The following is a 13,717-nucleotide window of genomic DNA, read 5'->3' as shown; positions in this document are numbered from 1 at the left end:
CCATTGAAAAACACTTTTCAAATAACCCTATATGCTTTCCAGAAATTCTACAGCATTTCTGATCAACAATATGTTAACAACATATACTCATCAGAAAATCTATAGTGCTCCCACTCACTTCTTTTGAAATACAAGTTTCTCATAAACTTTGTATAAACCCAAAATCTTTGATCATCTCATCAAACCGTATATTCCATCTCCGAGATGCTTACCCCAGTCCTTAGAAGGATTATTGGAGCTTTGCATACTTGTTAGCATCTTTCAGGATTGACAAAACCTTCTGGTTGTATCACATACAACCTTTCCTCAAGAAAATCGCCGAGGAAACAATGTTTTGACACCCTATCTGCAAGATTTCATAAATAATGCAGTAACTGCTAATATAATTCCAATAGACTCTTAGCATCGCTACGAGTGATAAAGTCTCATCGTAGTCAACTCCTTGAACTTGTCGGAAAATGTCTTAGTGACAAGTTGAGCTTTCTTAATGGTGACACTTACCATTATTGTCCATCTTCCTTTTAAAATCCATCTGTACTGAACAGCCTTACGACCATCGAGTAGTTCTTCCAAAGTCTACACTTTGTTTTATACATGGATCCTCTCTCGGATTTTATGGCCTCGAGCCATTTGTCGGAATCCGGGCCCACCATCGCTTCTCCATAGCTCGTAGGTTCATTGTTGTCTAGCAACATGACCTCCAAGACAGGATTACATACCACTCTTAAGTAGTACGCATCCTTGTCGACCTATAAGGTTTGGTAGTGACTTGATCCGAAGTTCCATGATCACTATCATCAGCTTCCACTTCAACTGGTGTAGGCGCCATAGGAACAACTTCCTGTGCCCCGCTACACACTAGTTGTAGTGACGGTTCAATAACCATATCAAGTCTCCACCATCCTCCCACTCACTTCCTTCGAGAGAAACTTTTTCTCGAGAAAGGAGCCATTTCTAGAAACAATCCACTTTTGCTTCTAGATCTGAAATATGAGGTATACCCAACTGTTTTGGGTGTCCTATGAAGATGTATTTATCGGCTTTGGGTTTGAGCTTATCAGGATGAAACTTTTTCACATAAGCGTCGTAGGCCCAAACTTTCAAGAAACGACAGCTTAGGTTTCTCCAAACCATAGTTCATACGGTGTCATCTCAAAGGAATTACGTGGTGCCCTATTTAAAGTGAATGCGGTTGTCTCTAATGCCTAACCCATGAACGATAGTAGTAATTCGATAAGAGACATCATGGTATGCCCCATATCCAATAGGGTGCATCTATGATGTTCGGACACACCATCACACTATGGTGTTCCAGGCGGTGTTAGTTGTGAAACAATTTCCACAATGTCTTAATTGTGTACCAAACTCGCAATGCAGATATTCATCTCTATGATCATATCATAGACATTTTATCCTCTTGCCACAAAGATCTTCAACTTCACTCTGAAATTACTTGAACCTTTCAATAATTCAGACTTGTGTTTCATCAAGTAAATATACTCATCATCTACTCAAATCATCTGTGAAGTAAGAACATAACGATATCCACTGCGTGCCTCAGCACTCATTGGACTGCACACATCAAAATGTATTACTTCCAACAAGTTGCTTTCTTGTTCCATCTTACTGAAAACGAGGCTTTTCAGTCATCTTGCCCATGTGGTATGATTTGCATGTCTCAAGTGATTCAAAATCAAGTGAGTCCAAATGATCCATCTGCATGGAGTTTCTTCATGCATACATACGAATAGACATGGTTCACATGTCTCAAACTTTTCAAAAACGAGTGAGTCCAAAGATCCATCAACATGGAGCTTCTTCATGCGTTTTATACCAATATGACTTACATGGTAGTGCCACAAGTAGGTGGTACTATCATTACTATCTTATATCTTCTGGCATGAACATGTGTATCACTATGATCGAGATTCAATAAACCATTCATTTTAGGTGCAAGACCATTGAAGGTATTATTCAAATAAATAGAGTAACCATTATTCTCCTTAAATGAATAACCGTATTGCGATGGACATAATCCAATCATGTATATGCTCAACGCAAACACCAAATAGCAATTATTTAGGTTTAACACTGACCCTGATGGTAGAGGGAGCGTGCGATGTTTGATCACATCAACCTTGGAAATACTTCTAACACATATTGTCACCTCGCCTTTAGCTAGTCTCCGTTTATTCCGTAGCCTTTTATTTCGAGTTACTAACACTTAGCAACCGAACCGGTATCTATTACCATGGTGCTACTAGGAGTACTAGTAGAGTACACATTAATATAATGTATATCTAATATACTTCTGTCGACCTTGCCTGCCTTTTTATCTACCAAGTATCTAGGGTAATTCTGCTCCAGTGACCATTCCCCTTATTACAGAAGCACTTAGTCTCGGGTTTGGGTTCAACCTTGGGTTTCTTCACTAGAGGAGCAACTGATTTGCCGTTTCATGAAGTATCCCTTCTTGCCCTTGCCCTCTTTGAAACTAGTGGTTTCACTAACCATCAACAATTGATGCTCCTTCTTGATTTCTACTTTCGCGGTGTCAAACATCGCGAATAGCTCAAGGATCATCATATCTATCCTTGATATGTTATAGTTCATCATGAAGCTCTAGTAGCTTGGTGGCAGTGACTTTGGAGAAACATCACTATCTCATCTAGAAGATTAACTCCCACTCGATTCAAGTGATTGTAGTACTCAGACAATCTAAGCACATGCTCAACGACTAAGATCTTCTCCCTTAGTTTGTAGGCTAGAAAACTCGTCGGAGGTCTCATACCTCTTGACGTGGGCACGAGCTTGAAATCCCAATTTCAACCCTTGGAACATCTCATATGTTCCGCGATGTTTCAAAATCGTCTTCGGTGCCTCAATTCTAAACCATTTAACATTACTGAACTATCATGTAGTCATCAAAACGTGTATGTCAGATGTTCGCAACATCCACAGACGACGTTCAAGGTTCAACACACCGAGTGGTGCATTAAGGACACAAGCCTTCTGGGCAGCAATGAGGACAATCCTCAGTTTACGGACTCAATCCGCATAATTGCTACTATCAACTTTCAACTAAATTCTCTCTAGGAACATATCTAAAACAATAGAACTGAAACGTGAGCTACGACATAATTTGCAAAGACCTTTTGACTACGTTCAGGATAATTAAGTTCATCTAATGAACTCCCACTCAGATAGACATCCCTCTAGTCATCTAAGTGATACATGATCCGAGTCAACTAGGCCGTGTCCGATCATCACGCGAGACGGACTAGTCATCATCGGTGAACATCTTCATGTTGATCGTATCTACTATGCGACTCATGCTCGACCTTTCGGTCTCTTGTGTTCCGAGGCCATGTCTGTACATGCTAGGCTCGTCAAGTCAACCTAAGTGTTTTGCATGTGTAAATCTGGCTTACACCCGTTGTATGCGAACGTTAGAATCTATCACACCCGATCATCACGTGGTGCTTCGGAACAACGAACCTTCGCAACGGTGCACAGTTAGGGGGAACACTTTCCTGAAATTTTATGAGGGATCATCTTATTTATGCTACCGTCGTTCTAAGCAAATAAGATGCAAAAACATGATAAACATCACATGCAATCAAATAGTGACATGATATGGCCAATATCATTTTGCTCCTTTTGATCTCCATCTTCGGGGCTCCATGATCATCATCATCACCGACATGACACCATGATCTCCATCATCATGATCTCCATGAAGTTGTCTCGCCAACTATTACTTCTACTACTATGGCTAACGGTTTAGCAATGAAGTAAAGAAATTACATGGCGTTATTCAATGACACGCAGGTCATACAATAAATTAAGACAACTCCTATGGCTCCTGCCGGTTGTCATACTCATCGACATGCAAGTCGTGATTCCTATTACAAGAACATGATCAATCTCATACATCACATATATTTCATTCATCACATCCTTCTTGGCCATGTCACATCACACAACATATGCTGGAAAAACAAGTTAGACGTCCTCTAATTGTTGTTGCAAGTTTTTACGTGGCTGCTATAGGTTTCTAGCAAGAACGTTTCTTACCTACGCCAAAACCACAACGTGATATGCCAATTCCTATTTACCCTTCATAAGGACCCTTTTCATCGAATCCGATCTGACTAAAGTGGGAGAGACTGGCACCCGCTAGCCACCTTATGCAACAAGTGCATGTAAGTAGAACCTGTCTCACGTAAGTGTACGTGTAAGGTCGGTCCGGGCCGCTTCATCTCACAATACCGTCAAAACAAGATAGGACTAGTAACGGTAAGCATATTGAACAAAACCAACGCCCACAACTACTTGTGTTCTACTCGTGCATAGAATCTACGCAATAGACCTAGCTCATGATGCCACTGTTGGGGAACGTAGCAGAAATTCAAAATGTTCTACGCATCACCAAGATCAATCTATGGAGATTCTAGCAACAAGAGAGAGGGGAGTGTATCTTCATACCCTTGAAGATCGCGATGCAGAAGCGTTACAAGAACGCGGTTGGAGGAGTCGTACACGCAGTGATTCAGATCGCGGTTGATTCCGATCTAAGAACCGAACAACGGCGCCTCCGCGTTCAACACACGTGCAGCCTGAAGACGTCTCCCGTGCCTTGATCCGGCAAGGAGGAGGGAGAGGTTGGGGAAGACAACTGCATCAGCAGCACGACGGCGTGGTGGTGGTGGAGCAGCGTGGTTTCTGGCAGGGCTTCGCCAAGCACTACGAGGAACGAGGATGTGGAGAGGTAGGGCTGCGTCGAGAGAGAGAGAGAGTCGTATCTCTGGCAGCCCCCAAATCCCCACTATATATAGGAGGGGAGGTGGCTGCGCCCCCATCTAGGGTTCCCACCCTAGGGGTGCGGCATCCCTAGATGGGACTTGGAGGGGGCGGCCAAGAGGGGGAGAGAGGGGGGCGCACCCTATGGTGGGCCTTTAGGCCCATCTGCGCCTAGGGTTTCCCCTCTCCCCTCCTAGCTGCGCCTTGGGCCTTGGTGGGAGGCGCACCAGCCCACTCAGGGGCTGGTCCCTTCCCACTCTTGGCCCATGCAAGCCTCCGGGGCTAGTGGCCCCTCCCGGTGGACCCCCTGAAACCCTTCCGGTGGTCCCTGTACATTACCGGTGACGCCCAAAATACTTCCGGTGGCCAAAACCTCACTTCCTATATATTATGCTTTACCTCCGGACCATTCCGGAACTCCTCGTGACATCCGGGATCTCATCCGGGACTCCAAACAACATTTGGTAACCACATACAAACTTCCCTTATAACCCTAGCGTCATCGAACCTTAAGTGTGTAGACCCTATGGGTTCGGGAATCATGCAGACATGACCGAGATAGCTCTTCGACCAATAACCAACAGTGGGATCTGGATACCCATGTTGGCTCCCACATGTTCCACGACGATCTCATCGGATGAACCACGATGTCGGGGATTCAAGCAATCCCGTATAAAATTCCCTTTGTCAATCAGTACGTTACTTGCCCGAGATTCAATCGTCGGTATCCCAATACCTCATTCAATCTCGTTACCAGCAAGTCACTTTACTTGTTCTGTAATGCATGATCCCGTGACCAACTACTTAGTCACATTGAGCTCATTATGATGATGCATTACCGAGTGGGCCCAGAGATATTTCTTCGTCATACAGAGTGAAAAATCCCAGTCTCGATTCGTGCCAACCCAACAGACACTTTCGGATATACCTGTAGTGTACCATTATAGCCACCCAGTTACGTTGTGACCTTTGGTACACCCAAAGCATTCCTACGGTATCCGGGAGTTTCACAATCTCATGGTCTAAGGAAATGATACTTGACATTAGAAAAGCTTTTAGCAAACGGACTATACGATCTTGTGCTATGCTTAGGATTGGGTCTTGTCCATCACATCATTCTCCTAATGATGTGATCCCGTTATCAATGACATCCTATGTCCATGGTCAGGAAACCATAACCATCTATTGATCAATGAGCTAGTTAACTAGAGGCTCACTAGGGACATGTTGTGGTCTATGTATTGACACATGTATTACGGTTTCCAGTTAATACAATTATAGTATGAACAATAGACAATTATCATGAATAAGGAAATATAATAATAATGCGAGACGATGCTCGAGGGGCCCACGAGGCAGGGGGCATGCCCAAGGGGGGTGGGCGCGCCCCTGACCCTCGTGGACACCCCGTAAGGCGGTTGTTGCCCTTCTTTCGCCGCAAGAAAGCTAATATCTGAAAAAAATCATGTTCAAAGTTTCAATCTAATCGGAGTGATGGATCTCCGGGAATATAAGAAACGATGAAAGGGCAGAATTAGGAACGCAGAAACAGAGAGAGACAGAGAGACAGATCCAATCTCGAAGGGGCTCTCGCCCCTCCCACGCCATGGAGACCATGGACCAGAGGGGAAACCCTTCTCCCATCTAGGGAGAAGGTAAAGGAAGAAGAAGAAGAAGAAGAAGGGGGGCTCCCCCCTCTCTCCCGGTGGCGGCGGAACGCCGCTGGGGCCATCATCATCACCGTGATCTACACCAACACCTCCGTCATCTTCACCAACATCTCCATCACCTTCCCCCATCTACCTACAGCGGTCCACTCTCCCGCAACCCGTTGTACCCTCTACTTGAACATGGTGCTTTATGCTTCATATTATGATCCAATGATGTGTTGCCATCCTATGATGTCTGAGTAGATTTTCGTTGTCCTACCGGTAATTGGTGAATTGCTATGATTGGTTTAATTTGTTTGTGGTTATGTTGCTGTCCTTTGGTGCCCATCATATGAGCGCGCGCATGGATCACACCATAGGGTTAGTTGTATTTTGATAGGACTATATATTGGAGGGCAAGAGTGACAGAAGCTTCAACCTAGCATAAAAATTGATGCATACGGGATTGAAGGGGGACCAATATATCTTAATGCTATGGTTGGGTTTAACCTTAATGAACGTTAGTAGTTGCGGATGCTTGCTAATAGTTCCAATCATAAGTGCCTAGAATTCCAAGTTAGGGATGACATGCTAGCAGTGGCCTTTCCCACATAAAACTTGCTATCGGTCTAGTAAAGTAGTCAATTGCTTAGGGACAATTCCGCAACTCCTACCACCACTTTTCCACACTCGCTATACTTGCTTTATTGCTTATTTATCTAAAAAGCCCCTAGTTTATACTTACGTGCTCTTTATATTCTTGCAAAGCTATCCCGTTACAACTACAAAGTACTACTAGTTTCATACTTGTTTTAGGTAAAGCGAATGTTAAGCGTGCGTAGAGTTGTATCGGTGGTCGATAGAACTTGAGGGAATATTTGTTCTACCTTTAGCTTCTCATTGGGTTCGACACTCTTACTTATCGAAAGAGGATTCAATTGATCCCCTATCTTGTGGGTTATCACTATGCGGAACACCAGATGCATTACCGGATGCCCAGGGTGGACCTCGGCCCACCCTGAGATTTTGAATCAGCCTATGGATCTGTTACTGGGCAGAAAGAAAAATTGGACCAATAACACTTACCTGTTGGCCCAAGCGCAGACACAACACGCTCTCATCCAGATCGAGCCAGGCAATCACCCGCCCCGTCCTGACTCCCGAGTCCCAATGCCGGACGCCCCCACCATCGTCGGCTCGCCGCCCTTGCCGGTCACCTGCTGGAGCCCAGCCGCCGAGGAGGATCCATTCTCCCTTTCCCGCCCCCATGTGAGCTGCGTGCGCGTGTGCCCCTGTCCTGCACGACTATAGCGATGTCCTCCTGCCCCCCGAGTGCCCGAGTGCCCAAATCTGGCGGAAGCAACATAGTCTTTTCTGAACTTCCGAATTTCTGACTTAAGGTATGAACTACCCAGTTTTTGATTCGCAATTTCTGGTTTAGGGGTTTTATGTGCTATGCCATCCAATAGATGAACCGGGCACATGCATAATTTTGCACATCATTATTGGCCCAAATAGTAGTAATTGAGAATTTTAGTGTGTTTATAAGACCATATCGATATTTTTGTGTGATATTGGTAATTAGTTAGAACATTCATGTTTCATATTTCTTATGAATTTTTTTAGGGGATGGACCACCCTATTCTCAAATGCTAGCTCCGCCACTACCCATAGCAACGCCTCACATTAATGCACATTGATAACCCACAAGTATAGGGGATTGCAACAGTTTTTGAGGGTAGAGTATTCAACCCAAATTTATTGATTCAACACAACGGGAGCCAAAGAATATTCTCAAGTATTAGCAGTTGAGTTGTCAATTCAACCACACATGGATAACTTAGTATCTGCAGCAAAGTATTTAGTAGCAAAGTAGTATGGAAGTAACGATAACAGTAGCAAAAGTAACGGTAGCAGTTTTGTAGTAATTGTAACAGTAGCAACGGTAAAGTAAATAAGCAAAGCACAATATGTGAAAAAGCTCGTAGGCATTGGATCAGTGATGGATAATTATGTCGGATGCGATTCCTCATGTAATAGTTATAACATAGGGTGACACAGAACTAGCTCCAGTTCATCAATGTAATGTAGGCATGTATTCCGAATATAGTCATACGTGCTTATGGAAAAGAACTTGCATGACATCTTTTGTCCTACCCTCCCGTGGCAGTGGGATCCTAATGGAAACTAAGGGATATCAAGGCCTCCTTTTAATAGAGTACCGGACCAAAGCATTAACACTTAGTGAATACATGAACTCCTCAAACTACGGTCATCACCGAGAAGTATCCTGATTATTGTCACTTCGGGGTTGTCGGATCATAACACATAATAGGTGACCATAGACTTGTAAGATAGGATCAAGAACTCACATATATTCATGAAAACATAATAGGTTCAGATCTAAAATCATGGCACTCGGGCCCTAGTGACAAGCATTAAGCATAGCAAAGTCATAGCAACATCAATCTCAGAACATAGTGGATACTAGGGATCAAACCCTAACAAAACTAACTTGATTACATGGTAAATCTCATCCAACCCATCACTGTCCATCAAGCCTACGATGGAATTACTCACGCACGACAGTGAGCATCATGAAATTGGTGATGGAGGATGGTTGATGATGATGACAACGACAAATCCCCCTTTTTGGAGCCCCAAACGGACTCCAGATCAGCCCTCCTGAGAGAGTTTAGGGCTTAGCGGCGGCTCTGTATCGTAAAACGCGATTGTCGGTGTCAAAACCGGCGGATCTCGGGTAGGGGGTCCTGAACTGTGCGTCTAAGGCTAATGGTAACAGGAGGCGGGGGACACAATGTTTACCCAGGTTCGGGCCCTCTCGATGGAGGTAATACCCTACTTCCTGCTTGATTGATCTTGATGATATGAGTATTACAAGAGTTTATCTACCATGAGATCAGAGAGGCTAAACCCTAGAAGCTAGCCTATGGTATGATTGTTGATGATCGTGAGTCCTATGGACTAAACCCTCCGGTTTATATAGACACCGGAGGGGGCTAGGGTTACACAGAGTAGGTTTATAGAGAAGGAGATCTACATCCGAATCACCAAGCTTGCCTTCCACGCCAAGGAGAGTCCCATCCGGACACGGGATGAAGTCTTTTGTCTTGTATCTTCATAGTCTAACAGTCCGACCAAAGTATATAGTCCGGCTGTCCGGATACCCCCTTATCCAAGACTCCCTCAGTAGACCCTGAACCAGGCTTCAATGACGATGAGTCTGGCACGTAGATTGTCTTTGGCATTGCAAGGCGGGTTCCATCTCCGAATACTCCAAGATAAATTCCGAACACAAGGACCGTGTCCGGCTGTGCAAGATAACATTCCATATACCACCGTAGAGAGAATAATAATCCATGAATCTAATCTGCTGACAATTCTTCGAAAAGTGACATCACGCCACGGTCTGGTTTTTATTCGAACTGTTTTCAACCTGCTTCCGCACACATCGCGAGGCGGTTTCTTTGGCACGTCTTTTCAAAAGCAGAGATCGTGTCCCCTTATCACGGGATCCTCTTCAATACGGGCGTGGGTAGCCTAACCGTACGATCAATTACGGTAAGTGGGGAACGAGCAGGCTCCATTAGGCAAGCGGGGAGGCGTAAAGTTTTATCGCCTTTATAAAGGGGAGAAGCCTCCTCCTTTCTACCCATGCCTTCTTCCGCTTCTGCTCGCCCCTTTCCTTTCGTCTGAGCCCTAGCGCCCAAGCATTCATCCTCCCCCCCCAAAAGGTCCTCCAAAAATGTCTGGATCCGGAGCAGGAGGCAAGTGGATGGCCTCCTCCGTCCAGGAGAAGGATATTAAGAAGCTGCGGGCTGCCGAATATTTGGCCAAGAAAATCGGCCATCGTCTTCCAACAGCGGGACAGATTGTCCCTACTCCGGAGCCCCATGAGAGAGTTGTTTTCCTCCCCCATTTCGTCTGCGGGCTCGAGTTTCCCCTCCACCCTTTTGTTTGCGGCATCATGTACTACTACGGGATCGATTTCCACGATCTATCCCCCAATTCTTTCCTCAACATCTCGACATTCATTGTCATGTGCGATGCTTTCCTCCGTATCCCGCCACACTTCGGGCTATGGCTCAAGATCTTCAACGTGAAGCCCAAGGTGGTGAGTGGCGAACACGCCGAGTGCGGAGGCGCCATGGTGAGCAGGATGCCCAAGGTCACATGGCCGACGGGTACTTTCAATGACTCCGTCAAGGAGTGGCAGCAACAGTGGTTCTATATCACCGAGCCGTGCGGCAAAAAGTGGGCCGCTGCTCCTGAGTTTCGATCTGGAGCCCCTTTGCGGCTCACATCCTGGCCCAAGAAGGGCATAAACTGGTCGTCGTCCGACGAACTGTCAGTGATCCAGGCGCGCGTCAAAGGTATGGAGGACAAGGGCGTCAGGCTTGTTGACATGGTCCAGGTGATGCTGGTCCGCCTAATCCTTCCTTGTCAGCACAGAGGCTGTAACTTGGGGGAGTACGACCCGGCCGAGCACCAGACCCTGCGGGAGCTTTTCGGCTCCTCACACAAAGACATCTGGAAGGTACTCTTTAAGTCCAGCAAACCATGGCCGGACTCGGCCACAGACCGAGGGCATCAACTGTCCCACCCCGCCAGCCCAGTAAGTCGCCATCATATCTTGGTTATTCGTATGTTTCATTGATACATCCCGAAGGAGTTATTTTTAACGTGTCTTTCCACGATCGCCTTTAGGAATGGATGAAGGTGGCGGAGCGGATTCATTGTCCGACCCCGCTGCCAGAAGAACCGGCGGGACCTCTTCTGATGAAGAAGCTGGTCCCAGTGCCTTACAAGGCGCCGAAGAAGGAGGCCAAAGAGAAGGCCAAGGAGACCAGGAGCGGTCTCCATCGTCGCGGCACTTAGGACACGAAGTCCGAAGACTCCAGTGACCCTCCATCCTTCGGAGAGAACAAGGAGGAGGAAGGGGACGAAGAGGAGGAAGAGGATGAGGAGGAAGAAGAGGCCGAGTCCCCTACGAGGGGGAGGAAGAAAAGGACAGCCTCCTCATCCTTAGAGGCAGATTCGCCTAAGAGGGGAAGAACATCCGTCCCCGAGGCATCCACCACGGCTACCGACAGCAGCCCGGAGTGGGATCCCAGGGCCCAGCCCCTGGTAAAATCGTAAGTGCACGAGATCCGGACACATCCATGCATCCAGAATTTACTAGAATGCAATATTTTGATTCGCACCGTACTTTTTATAGTCCGGCGAGGTCTCCGGCCCAACAGGACTCATCAGAGGACTCGTTGAGTTCCGATGCTTTGCAGAGTGAGACCCCTCCTAGGGCCCCTTCCCTGAAGCCTGGCTGTGACATCGAGGTGTCGTCGAAAAAGGACCTGAGCCAGGGGGGCGCACCTTGGAGGCCGGACACGCGGGAGCGGCGGTTCCCATGAATATCGACGACGGGGGCGATCATGGATCCGGCCCACAGCCGGACACGGTCCCAGAGACCCTGACGGCTCCGAGATCAGGCAAGCAACCCCTTTGACTGGAGGGGGCGGTCCTACTCCGCCTGCGACCTCTATCTAATCAAAGGCGTCAAGCGGCCTATCGACGACACTAGAGAGTGCGTCCATTATTGATTAACACCGCGCCCTTATGGGCGTGGTGATAGAAAAGATTCAGGCCGCCGAGAGCGGACTGAATGAATCCCACGTCAGCCTTATAAAGGGCTTGGAGGTATGTATAGAAGACTGTCATAGTAAATATAGTAGCCCGTGATACACTGTCCAGAGAGGACAGGAACCAGACAGGGGATCATCTTCCCGTCCGTAAGAGACCTAGCCAATGACGTATATATTTTATGGGTCAGATTTCTGCGGCGACTGCCTCCTCTCATGCTGCGGAAGTGTCCGGACTCAAGCAGAGTCTGGTGCGGGCCGATGAGGAACTCGGCCGAGTGAAGAAGCAGCTGGAGGACCAACAAGGTATGTCTGGAAACTTTTAGTAAGTTTTAGCACAAGTAAGTAGTTGTGACTATCTTAGAGTATATATATCATGCACTCCAAGGGCAAATGCCGAAATTGAGGCTCTCAAGAAGGCCGTTGCCTTAGCCGAAAAGAAAGCGGCCGCTGAGCAGGCTCTCTGTGAGAAACACGAGGCGAGGGTCGTGGAAGCTGAACGAGAGCTTCAGGAGGCCGTAGGGAGAAACGAGAGTTTAGGGTAGAGTTTATCATTGAAAGAATCCAAACTCACCCAAGCTGTCCGGACCGCGACTGAGGTTCGGGAGGAAACCCAGGCTGCGCTCAAGGATATTCAGGAGGCGCGGAAGATTGCGGCCGGTAGGGGTTTTATATTTTTGTTCAAAGCGCCTTACTCTTTCACAGGGAAGATTCATGGTGACCCATTTAACCTTATTTTTTTCAGGAGCGTTTGCGGATTTGCCGCGCAACATATCTGATGCTGCCCAATTCTGCCGAACTGAGAAGAAGGAAATTGCGGAGAAGCTCTTCTGGTTGCAGTATTTAGCGCCGAACTATCCGGTGCCGTTTGTCGACCAGCTAAAACAGCTGATCGAGCTGCATCAGGCGGCCGAACTAGCTATGAAGGATTTTGTTATCCGGTTGTGGCCCGCCGAGCCCATACCGAGCAGTTTCTTTGCGCTCGTGAAGCGGATTGGGAGGGCCTGCCCTCGGCTGTATGTCATTAAGCGGTCAGTGTGCATAGAAGGGGCACGAATGGCATTTGCCCGTGCAAAAGTGCACTGGGGGAAGCTTGATGCTGAGAAGCTGATGACCGAGGGGCCTCCGAAGGGGAAGGAGCACCGCAAGCCCGAACTATATTATGATGGCGTCCTGAAAGGCGCCCGCCTCGTGGCCGAGGAATGTACGAAAGACATTATTTTTCCCTGAAAACAAGTGTGCTATACTTTGTAAGGCAAAACAGAGTCACTTATATGTAGGTACCTGTTATGTGTAAATTTTATTCTTGTGCGGCCGTTTAATATGTTAGTCTTGAGAGTTGGCCAGTCGTCGGCTTCTGCCCCCACGTAGGAACTACGGGGGTGTTCGAGATACACCTGAACACTCTTTGTCCCATTCTTGGGTCCATGAAGGAGGTGTTCAGCACAGCGAACCAGGCAATCGGACTATAAGGCTTTATTACTCTCACTTAGCCATAGGATTTCGAGTATGGGCGGCGCAGCCCCTGGTGTTCGGAAGACCGCACACAGGGCTCTAATAGCGCCTGATCGGTGGACCGATCCTTCGCACGCTGCATTTTATTATGGC

The sequence above is a fragment of the Triticum aestivum genome, chromosome 3B, assembly GCF_018294505.1.
Source record: "Triticum aestivum cultivar Chinese Spring chromosome 3B, IWGSC CS RefSeq v2.1, whole genome shotgun sequence".
NCBI lineage: Eukaryota > Viridiplantae > Streptophyta > Magnoliopsida > Poales > Poaceae > Triticum > Triticum aestivum.
The sequence above is the reverse complement of the archived record's forward strand: the minus strand, read 5'-3'. Positions refer to the sequence as shown.